This window comes from Dipodomys spectabilis, unplaced genomic scaffold (genome assembly GCF_019054845.1).
Source record: "Dipodomys spectabilis isolate Male_0828 unplaced genomic scaffold, ASM1905484v1 ptg000581l, whole genome shotgun sequence".
NCBI classification, from domain to species: Eukaryota; Metazoa; Chordata; class Mammalia; order Rodentia; family Heteromyidae; genus Dipodomys; species Dipodomys spectabilis.
In genome coordinates this window covers 1,617,566-1,629,268 of record NW_024871258.1, presented here as the reverse complement: position 1 = coordinate 1,629,268, position 11,703 = coordinate 1,617,566, and the positions used below count along the sequence as shown (strand labels likewise).

At 36.9% G+C, this 11,703-nt stretch overlaps 1 pseudogene; it reads right to left on the bottom strand.

Annotated features, from left to right (window-relative positions):
* Window positions 1-2,101: 2,101 nt before the first annotated feature.
* LOC122100513 lies at window positions 2,102-2,200 on the bottom strand (annotated as a pseudogene).
* Window positions 2,201-11,703: the final 9,503 nt, after the last annotated feature.

Genomic DNA, 11,703 nt, shown 5'->3' with positions numbered 1-11,703 from the left:
TGCTCTTGGCGAGTTCGGATGTGCTGGATGTACTCTCCCAGATGCTGGAGTCTGCTATGGTCTCCTGATGTTTTGTTTTGTTTTACTTTTTGGCTAGTTGTAGGCCTGAACTCTGGTCTTGGGTGCTGTCCCTCAGCTCTTCAGCTCAAGGCTGGCACCCTACCATTTGACCCATAGCACCACATCTGGCCCTTTCTGCTTATGTTTTGTTGAGGAATCAGATCCAGGGCCTCTTGCACATAAGACAAGCACTGTACTGCTGAGCAACTTACCAGCCTGAGCTCCTGACTATTATCAGGTGCTGGAGGCCTGTCTTGTTCAATTCCCAGCCTAGAATACATGGGTCAGGTTCTTGTGGGGTTTGGGCTTCTCTTGTCCTGAACCCCCTGCGTCTTTTGCTGTCACAGGCATGATTACCAGGGGTGCATTTCCCCTGTTTTTCTCCCCTCTGCTGAAGCGTATACTCACCTTCTGATTTCAGTTGGGAGGAGTTAGTTATGTTGCTCAGGCACCAGATCCCCAGGCCTGGTCCCAGACCCCAGCCTGGGGCACACCTGATGGACCTGTGCTGCTATGTATCCCACCTAGATTAAGCAGCTTGGAGTACACAGTTCAAATTTCTTCCACTGTTGGGTGTCTTGACCCAGTGGCATTGTTCCAGGCTTGGGCATTTAAGCTTCCTTCCAGGGTCTCTCTTGTTCAAGCCTTGCCAGCTGAGTGTGATCCATGGGCTGGTGGAGCTCTTGAACAGTTTCTAGTTTTAGTGGGTCCTGTGGTGAAGGTTTTGGGGTAGGGGGTCTGGGGATTCCCACCAGCTCTGGTCTCCTTTGAGGAATACACTGTCCCCTGTGGAGTACTCACCCTGGAGCTAGTTGTTTCTCTGTGATGTAGGTTGCTGGTTGCCGTTGCAGTGAGAGTTCAATTGAGGTAGTTGTGGGCTAGGCTGAGAGGTGGTGGCTCCGTGTGTTTCTTTCCTGTCACTGCCTCCATTGATACTGTTTGGGTCCACTCCACGGGATGGGCCTCCGGCCTCCACCCGAGGGGTGGGGAAGGGGTCTCTGTGCAGGTGCTGATCTCTGGGGTTTGTCTCTGTTTGCGCTCTCTTGATCAGCATCAGTTCCTTTCAGTTCTTCTGCTCTGGTGTTCTGTGGGCATCTCATGTATCTCTGAGGTTCCTGCCATGGGGCTGAGTGGCTTTGGTGGGATGGTGCCTCTCTGCTCGAATGGAGAGTGAGGGGAAGGGGTGGGATCTTTGTGTAAGTTCCCTGCTCAGAGGTTTCTTCATTCATCACGATCAGCGGGTCTGACACTGGTACCTCAAGGGGCTTTGGTGCGGGTGATCTGCACACAGCTCCCTGTGTCTCTGGGCCACCGGCAGCTCCCACCAGGCCAGGCTGGCCATGGCTTGGCATGCTGCTTTGTAACCATTAGACGTTGGGGGAGGGGTCTTCATGCTTCTCTGTTGTGAAATTCTTCTTTTTACTCCTGTTTTTCTCTGGATGTTGATTTTTTTGTTGTCGGTATCTTGGGGAGATTCAACGTTGGAACTCGAACTCTCTTTTTGGTTGGGGAGAGCTGTGGCATTCCCCTACTTCCCCGTCGCCATCTTGGACCCCCTCGAGTTTTTGCTTTTTTTATTCAGATATAATTTTAATTTATCTGTTGAAATGAGTACTAAAGAAACTAAAGATATTTCTGGTGCTTATCTGAAAAATTATACTTTAAAATATTCTGTATTCTGTTTGTATAATGCCCATAATCTATTTTATTCTTTCCTAGATATAAGACTTTGAATACTACATTGTTTTATAATATATAGGTTCATTAATAAATGTGTCCTTTCAGATTGCATTCCATACCAAAACAGTTTAAGATTCCTTTTTTACTAGGTCTTTATAGTATATTTCTTTGGAATAAAATGACAATGTTGTCTAATTTTAAAAGTTTTATAAAGATTATGCAATGTAAAGGCCTTTCTAAGGTGAATATTTAACTGATGTCAAACTAACTTTTATTTATATGAATTACATGTATTGTTACACTTGTAATTTTGTAATCAACTTTTTAATAATTGTTTTTCATTTCTTGCATCTGAAGAATGAAAATTATGGAATAATTCACAGATTTTCATATCATCCTTTGCAATTGCCATGTTAATCTCTATATTGGTGTAATTTTGATATATGTGCTGCTGAAGCATATAATATCCTCTAAATTAAGGTAGTTAATGATGCAATATTTATACAGGATTATATCCTTGGGTGCCTATATGTAACAAGGAAACATTATTGTTCCTATCAATGCTACTGATCTTTCCCTAAAATTCTGTGTATAATGGAAAATAATTATATTGTTCAATTGATTGCTCACGTTTGCAATTTTTTGTCAATGACTATTTTAAATCTTTTTCATTTTAGATTTAATCATACTTTGAAGCATTTTTAGCTAGGTCCAAAGGGGATGGCTTTTTCAAGTACTTATTTATCCAACTGAGTTAGCTCTGTGTAGCTAACAGATTCAAAGTAAGCCTTGCTTAAGAGCTACTTCTAAACTTCTGCAGCTGAAATTTTCCCAAATGAAGTCTCATTGGCACAAATGTCTACTTGACACTTTACCATTCTTCCATGTAATACCAGACCAACCAGAATATCTTACCCTGATAGTGTAAATTGTCTTACTTGAACAAAACAAATCTTAGTTCCAAGGGATTATAGAAAGATGAATATTTCAGACAGAACTTTTCAGACTAGAAGGTTTTTATCAAAATATAATTTTTTATTATACCTACCATTTCAAAAGTAGCTAAAGCCAAGAAGGTGAAAAAATTGTTCATATGCATGATTACCTAATGTCCTGGCCTATCTACCTTCCAACCAGGCAGGAACTTAGACTAATGCTTTTCTATCACCAAATATTTTCATAGCTCCAGGAGAAGTCCATATGTTTCTCCTTGATATTAGGCCTTAAATTGGTAATATTTCCTCTTTCCTTCAGTCTGTAAATCTACAAAAGGTAAAGGTTTAAGTCTAACTCTACCAAACACTGAGGTAGAGATAATGGAATAATACTTTAAAACAGAGTTGCTTTTGATACCCTAACAAAAACAGAACAATGCAAAACATGTGCCATTATATTACGTTATATATAGTTATATATTTTATATTTATATGTGCTGATTTTATATTTCACACAGTGAAACTTACTAGAATCAATTGATAATTTGAAAAGTAATTTGATATTTATTTATTCCAATAAATAGAATTGGAATATAAATAATTAGGCTTAGAATATATATTAGAATATAAAAAGTATCAATGCAATGTCTTCGATATAAACTTGTGATACCTTCTATGTGTTCATGGTCTTCTGAATTCACATTGTTAAAAATCAATGTTGTTTCCTCTAATCTATAAGAGATTTTACTCTGATGCTCTTTTTATTGTTTTAACTCACTGGTCTCAAACTGTTTTTCTCCATATTTCTGATGCATTCCTACAGATTATACTCCAATTGTGCTAATATGATATCTAAAAGACATTATTCTTCTATAGAACCATGGGTTCTAATATCTTATGGCTGAGTTACCTGCATCATTAGATAACAGGGGCAAGACTTCTCACCTAAGCCTACGCAACATGCCAGCAGAAAGTAACTGAAAATCCATCTCAATTTCTCATTTCTTATATTTCAGGGCTCCAATTCCTTGAGAAACAAGAATTAGCAGCAAGCAATTGTGTAATGCAAGGCAACTTAAAATGAAAGATGAAGTCACAAAATCGAGAGAAATTACTGTATTTCAAACTGAATTTACAGATGGCCAGCCCATATGAGTGAACAAGATCAGAAAATGTCACAAGATTATTTTTAATACCCCTCCCCTAATGACTAATGTAATATATCAGTCCAGCATAAGTGGGCCCAAAAAATAGTTCCTGTAAGGATGGATCCGTGATTGATCTACCATGGTCAGGAAAACTTGACTTAGAGGTCAAATGTAATTCAGCAGAACATTAATTGAGAAGATCGGTAGTGCTTCAAAACACTGGTACTTTAGTACAACTTGGTTCTGTGGTATAAAAAGGTTGTCATTCTCAAACCAAACTACATTTAATCTCCTGAAAGTGTCTTCCTTTTCAAATAAACTTTTTGAAATCACACTTGCCAAAATAACCTTTGATAAGTAGATGACACTTAGTGACATTACAAGTTTTTCAAGTGTAGGGAGCAAGATACAATAGAGTTGATTTATTTACCCAGCACTAATGTCAAACAGGTTCAAACATTCATTAAAATCTAGAAATAGTACCACGCACCATTTGTGTTGTTCAGTAGGTGCCTTCCAGAAATTTGTTAAATGGATCAGCCTCCCATATTTCAACCCCAAACGTTAGCTAATAAAGTAAATTTCATCACTTAATAAGGGGCATTTTAAAAAGTCATAAATACTTGCCTTATCATATACTGTTTTGTTTTCCCTCTGTCTAGCATAGTAATAAATATGTCTTTAAATCTTGAGTATGGTTACTCATCTGAGATGTGACAAAATCTATCTTCTATTTCTATCATATTCCTCTATAGTAGTAAATGTTGGTTTTCTTCTTTTTCCAAAACTTATAGGAGGTAGAAAGTCTTATTCCATGTAAAATAAAATGATCACACATCATTTTACAAAGCCCTTTATAAAAACTGGTAGTTAAGAATACATTCAAAGCCATTTTTAAACTTTCTTGTTGACTAAAGATTAATCTTCAAATGAATGAGAATATAATCATGTCTAGGTGTTTCAAGTCTCCAGTCTTGCAAATTGTTATTGCAGATGAATGAATTATGGAAATATAAGCTGACATCAGTTCAAGTATATGCAGGACTGAAACTCCATGGAATGTATATAAACCTTTCAAATATTAACAGACAGTTTAACAGAATGACTATCAGGAAGTTGAAACCAGACAGGCATAATAGTAAAGACATAGAATGAATGAAAAATGGAACAAGGGGCAAGTACAGCTAGAATACTCAATCTACACATTTGAGAAAGGAAGTGGTAAATTGGAAATAAATCTTGGGGAAGGGAGTGGTTGAGAATGATAGAAGGAGTCACTGTGATCCAGGAGCAATGGATAATTAGGTGGACATATTTAATTGTAAGACATTTGCACAATCTTTGGAAATTCAGTTAAAAAACACAAAAACACATAAAAATCACAACCAAACAGCACTCTCTAGGGAGTATGAATATGACCTCTCAAAAATTTTAAGCAGTTAATGGAGGGAAGTCTTGGTAAAAGCAAACAAAGATGTTCAAAGAGGGCAGTTTGGTGTAGGGGAGGATTCCGAAAAGATTTAAATAGATTATCTAAGGTTATAAATCACCTATATCTGTGCAAATATTGTCTTTCTTCTATGTGTTCTCTTTGTCTGAACTGGATACTCCAGTCCTGTGCCACAATTGATAGCTTGGAAAGATGGAATGGAAGAAACAAGATGAAGAACCCATTACTCCACTGTAGGGAAAACAATCCACTATTTTTTCTCTCATCTCTCTTCACTACATTTTATTCATACTTTTAGGTCAATTCTTTTTGAATTACATTTTCTTTCTGTATTCTGGCAAAGTAATTGGTCAAATAATTCACTAAAGATTATTTGCCATTTTTTTGATTATGCTGTTTAATTGACTAAGCGAGTCCATTAAACTTTCCTCTTGCATTTGGTTGCCATGAAACAACATCTATGTTAATGAGGACAAATCTAATGTAAAAATTGTCTCCAGAAAACCAGTCAAAGAAGCTGTGATTACAAATACTTGGCTAACTTTTTTATTTTTCCTTTACCTTGAAAGTCTTCTTGTGTCTAAATTGCCCAGAAAAATAAGTACTCCATCACTTTTTGTTTCAATCAATTCTAACCTCAAGGATATATTTTGCTAACAAGATGCTTAGAGGAAACCAAAAAATACTCCATTTTTATCTTCTCACTTAAGACTCTCCTTACATACCATATCAGGAACAGTGAAGTTATTCTTTGCAAATTTATTACAATATATTATTTTTCTCTTGTTCTTGCATTTGCTCACCAAGATGTATGGAGAAGAATAGAGGTAAATCACCCATTCCTTGGAAGAAAGGTCTGTTACAAAAGGACAACACTTCTGTGTCCTACTTGTATGTCCTCCTCTCAGCTCTTTCCTGATTTCCAATTAAACACAGCTTCTTGGCTTCAAGTCTATTGAAGCCTCACCCACTGCTTCATCTTCATAATTTCTCTTTTAAAACTCTTTTAAGGGTAGAGACCCAGCTATATACAACCAATCTGAAAAAGATCACAAACCACAAAATCTAAAGGAGTTTTATGACTCTTCAGGAGGACGATTGGGAGACCTAGGATTCCCCATGCCAATCGTTTGCTCATCATATTCCTGCCTCGGTTTGTTCCCTTTCCTATTGGCCAATACTCGTCTCTGTAACTGATCTGGATATGACCAGGTGTCACGAATGGTAGTGGTTAGAGCCCCGTTCTTTTTTTGTCTAGGAGACAACTCCTCCGCTACTGGCACTCTCAGCAATCACTGGCAACCCAATGACTCATATCCTTTTGCAGGTTTGGTACGTGTTCCCCCATTCATTGTTCTGGCTACTAATGACTCTCAGTTTTCCCAGGTTCAATTGATTCGTCCGCGCACTAAAAGAGCAGTAGGATTGACCCTTGCAATCGGGTCCGTAATCATTGCTACAGAGGCTTCAGCTACCACCGCCGCTATATTGCTGTCCCAAAGCGTGTCCACCATGAAACAGATAAACCAGCTCATCCCTCAATCATCTTAAGGGAGGCCTCCTTGTGCTCCAACAACAAATAGACTTGCTCCAAGAACAGATTACGTTTCTTTGATTACAACAAGGAGGACTATGTAATGCTATGACTACTGTCTGTCAGCTTTCCACTCCCGCACCCAATTTCACTGAACTTAGTAACTACATCAAAGGCCCTTGGTCCCTTAAGTACTTAAACTTCACCCAAAACTTGCTGCATGATCTTACCCACCTAAACCAGACCACCATACAGCTTATACCCGCTGACTCCTTTTTAGAAGATGTGCTTTAAAAGTTACAACAATGGTTTTTGCCATCCTCTCTGGTCATCTGGGGAGGCCTTGCACTTGTAGGGCTTACTCTCCTAGGAATTATTAAATGCTTGCACTCCTGGCAAAAACGCCTCCAACAACGGGTCACCATAATGATGGTCCTTTTAATAGAAAAGGGGAAAATTGTGGGTAGAGCCGGTCAGATCTGGTTGAGACAGCTAGAGTAGCAGTTGAAGCACACTTCCTGCTCATAGAGACGTGACCCACAGGCACGTCTGCCTAGCTTGCAAGCCATGAACTGTCCTTGCTCCCTACATGCCCCTGGGGGCCCAATCAGTGCCTGTCACCAAGCAGTGCCCATCATCAACTCCCCGCTAAGTAATTGGCTGGGAAGGACTCAGGAGGTTGGGAAACCTGGGGCTATAAAATCCCAACCCTTGTGCAGAAATAAACCAGACCTGCTTAAGCCTGTTCTCCTAACGTGTGTTCCTTGAGTGCGTCGTTCACACTTACCTCCTGCCAGAGATCTAGCCCTACAATGTAGCAATGGGGGAGGCCTTATAGTCCTTCACCTTCATTAGACTTGAAGCTAAGAATCTGTGATTAGTTGGAAATCAGGCAAGAGCTAAGAGGAGGATAGAGAAATAGGACATAGGAGCATTGTCCTTTTGTAAAAGACACTGTCATCCAAGGTATGGGTGATTCAACTCTATTCTTCTCCATACATCTTGTTGAGCAAATGAAAGACGAAGAGAAAAAAATAATCTATTGAAATATTTTTGCAAAGAATAACTTCATTGTTCCTGATATGGTATCTAAGGAGAGTCTTAAGAGAGAAGATAAAAGTGCAGTATACTTCAGTTTCCTCTAAGCATCTTGTTAGCAAAATATATCTTTGAGGTTATAAGTGACTCATCCAAAAATCGGTGGAGTACTTATTTTTGAGGGCACTTTAGACACAAGAAGACTTTTAAGGTAAAAGAAAAAAGAAAAATGTATAGCCAAATATTTGTGATCACAGCTTCTTGGACTGGTATTTTGGAGACAAAGTTTTACATTAGAGATTGTCCTCATTAACATTGATGCTGGGTTTCCGTGGCAAGGGGGTAGTTTAATGGACTCACTTGGACAAGAAAACAGATGATAGAAAAAAATGGCTAATAATATTTAGTGAATTATTTTGACCACTTACTTTGCCAGAACAAAGAAGGAAATATATAATTCAAATCACTTGACTTAAACTTATGAGTAAAACTAGTCAATAGAAATGAGAGAAAACGTAGAGGACTGTTTCCTCTCCAATGGAGTAATGGGAATGGGTTCTTGATCTTGTTTCTTCCATTCTATCTTCACAAGCTATCAAGTGTGGCTCAAGACTAGAATATCCAGTTCAGACCAAGAGAACTCACAGAAGAAAATATTTGCAGCAGATGTAGGTGATTTATAACTTTAAACAATCTATTTATATCTGTTAAAAATCCTCCTCTACCCAAAATTGCTCACTTCGAACAGCTTTGTATGCTTTTCCCAAGATTGTCCTTCATTAACTATTTAAAATTTTGAGAGGTCATAATCGTACTCTATAGAGATTGATGTTTGGTTGTGCTTTTTGTGTGTTTTTGTTTTATGTTGTGTTTTTTCACTCAATTTCAAAAGGTTCTGAAAGTGTGTTACAATTAAATATGTCCATCTAATTGCCCAATGTTTCGGGATCAGAGTCACTCCTTCTATCATTCTCAACCAACCCCTTCTACAAGATTTATTTCCGATTTGCCACTTCCTTTCTCACATGTGTATATTAGGTATTCTAGCTGTACTTGCCCCTTGTTCCATTCTTCATTCATTCTATGTCTTTACTATTATTACCATTATTTCAACTTCCTGATAGTCATTCTGTTAAACTGTCTGTCAGTACTTTGAAAGGTTTATATACATTCCATGGAGTTTCAATTCTGCATATACTTGAACTGATGTCAGCTTATATTTTCATAATTCATTCATCTGAAGTAACAATTTGCAAGACTGGAGACCTGAAGCACCTAGACATGATTTCATTGCCATCCATTTGGAAGGTTAATCTGTAGTCAACAAGAAAGTTTAAAAATAGCTTAGAATGTATTCCTAACTACCAGTTTTTATAAATGGCTTTGTACAATGGTTTGTGATTATTTTATTTTACATGGGATAATATTTTCTACTACCTATAAGTTTTGGCAAAAGAAGAAAACTAAAATTTACTACTGTAAAGGAAAATGATAGAAATAGAAGACAGATTGTATGTTTGTCAAATCTCTGATGAGTACTCATATTCAATTCTTTAAGTCATATTTCTTACTATGTTAGACAGGGAAAACATAAAACACCATATGATAAGGCAACTATTCATGACTTTTGAAAATGTACTTATTATTTGATGAAATTTACTTTATTAGCTAATGTTTTGGTTTGAAATATGGGAGGCTGATCTATTTAACAAATTTGCGAAGCCACCTACTGAAAAACACAAATGGTGGGGGGTACTATTCATACACTTTAAGGAATGGTTGAACCTGTTTGGCATTAGTGCTGGGTAAATAAATCAACTCTATTGTAACTTGCTCCCTACACTTGAAAAACTAGTAACCTCACTAAACATCATCACTTGTTAAGTGTTTTTTTTGGCAAATGTGATTTTTTAAAGTTTATTTGAAAAGGAATATACTTTCAGCAGATTAAATGTAGGTTATCATTTGTTTGAGAATGACAACATTTTTATACTACAGAACCAAATTTTACTGAAGTACCAGTGTTTTGAAGCACTAAAGATCTTCTCAATTAACGTTTTTCTGAATTATATTTGACCTCTATGTCAAGTATTCCTAGCATTGGTAGACCAATTATGGATCTATCTTTCAGGAACTATTTTTTAGCTTGCTGATACTGGACTGAAATCATTCATCAATCATTAAGAGAGGGGTATTACAAATAATCTTGTGACATTTGTGGACTTTTTCACTCATATGGGATGGTCATCTGAAAATTGAAAGTTTGAATTACTGTACTTTCACATTTTGTGATTTCATCTTGCATTTTAAGTTGCCTTGCATTTCCCAATTGCTCACTGCTAATTCCTGCATTTCAAGGAATTGGGACCCTGAAATATAAGAAATGAGAAATTGAGATGGGTCTTCAATGACTTTCTCTTGGCATGTTGCATGTGCGTAGGTGGGAACTCTTGTCCTAGTTATCTGATGATGCGGATAACTGGGACCTGGGATCCTAGGACCCATGGATCCTGTGGAAGAATAATACTTTTTAGACATCATATCAGCAAAATTTGAGTATAATCAGTAGGAATGTTTCAAAAATATGGAGAAAAACAATTTGGGACCAGCGAGTTAAAACATTAAACAGAGCAGCAGAGTAAAATCCCTTATAGATTAGAGGAAAACATTGTTTTTTTTACCATGTGAATTCAGAAGACCAAGAACACGTAGAAGGTATCACAAGTTTATACCAAAAACATTGCATTGATACTTTTTATATTCTAATATATATTCTAATCGTGATTATTTATATTCCAATCTATTTATTGGAATAATATAAATTAGTCAAATTATCAATTAATTCTACTAAGATTTACTGTATGAAATATAAAATCAGCACATATAAATATAAAATATATAATTATCTATAATATAAAAAAATGTTTTTCATTGTTCTGTTATGGTTAAGGTATCAAAGGCAACTGTTTTAAAGTATTATTCCATTACCTCTACCTCAGTGTTTGATAGAATTAGAACTAAAGCTTTACCATTCAGAGATGTACAGCCTAGAGGCAAGAGGAAACACTGTGATTAAAACACTCCCAATTTAAGGCCGAATAAGGAGGAGAAACATATGGACTTCTCCTGGAGCTATGGAATATATTTGGTGATAGAAAATCAGTGGTGTAACTTCCTACCTGGTTGGATGGTAGACAGGCCAGGACATTAGGTAATCATGCATATGAACAATTTTTTCACCTTCTTGGCTTTAGCTACTTTTGAAATGGTAGGGTGTAATAAGCAGTTATATTTTGAAAAATACCTTCTAGTCCGAACAGTTCTGTCTGAACTGTTCGTCTCTCTAAAATCCCTTGTAACTATGATTAGTTTTGCTCCAGTAAGACAATCTATGCTGTCAGGGTAAGACATTCTGGGTGGGCTGTTCCTACATGGAGCAAGGGTAAAGGGTCAAGGAGACATTTGTGCCAGCAAGACCTCATTTGGGAAATTTTAAGCTGCAGATGTTTAGAAGTAGCTGTTAAGCAAGGCTTACTTTGAATCCATTAGCTCCACAAAGCTAACTCAGTTAATAAATAAGTACTTGAAAATCAATCACCTTTGCACCTATCTATAAAGGCTTCAACGTATGATCAAATTTCAAATGAAAATGATTTAAAATAGTCATTGACAAAAACTTGCAAATGTAAACAATCGAACAAACAACATAGGTTTTTTCCACCATACACAGAATTTTACAGAATTAAGAAGAATAGCAATTTTGGGAACAATAAGGTTTCCTTGATACAAATAGGCAACCAAAGATCTATGCCTGTCTTAAGATTGCAGCATTAATTACTTAAATTTACAGGATAGTAC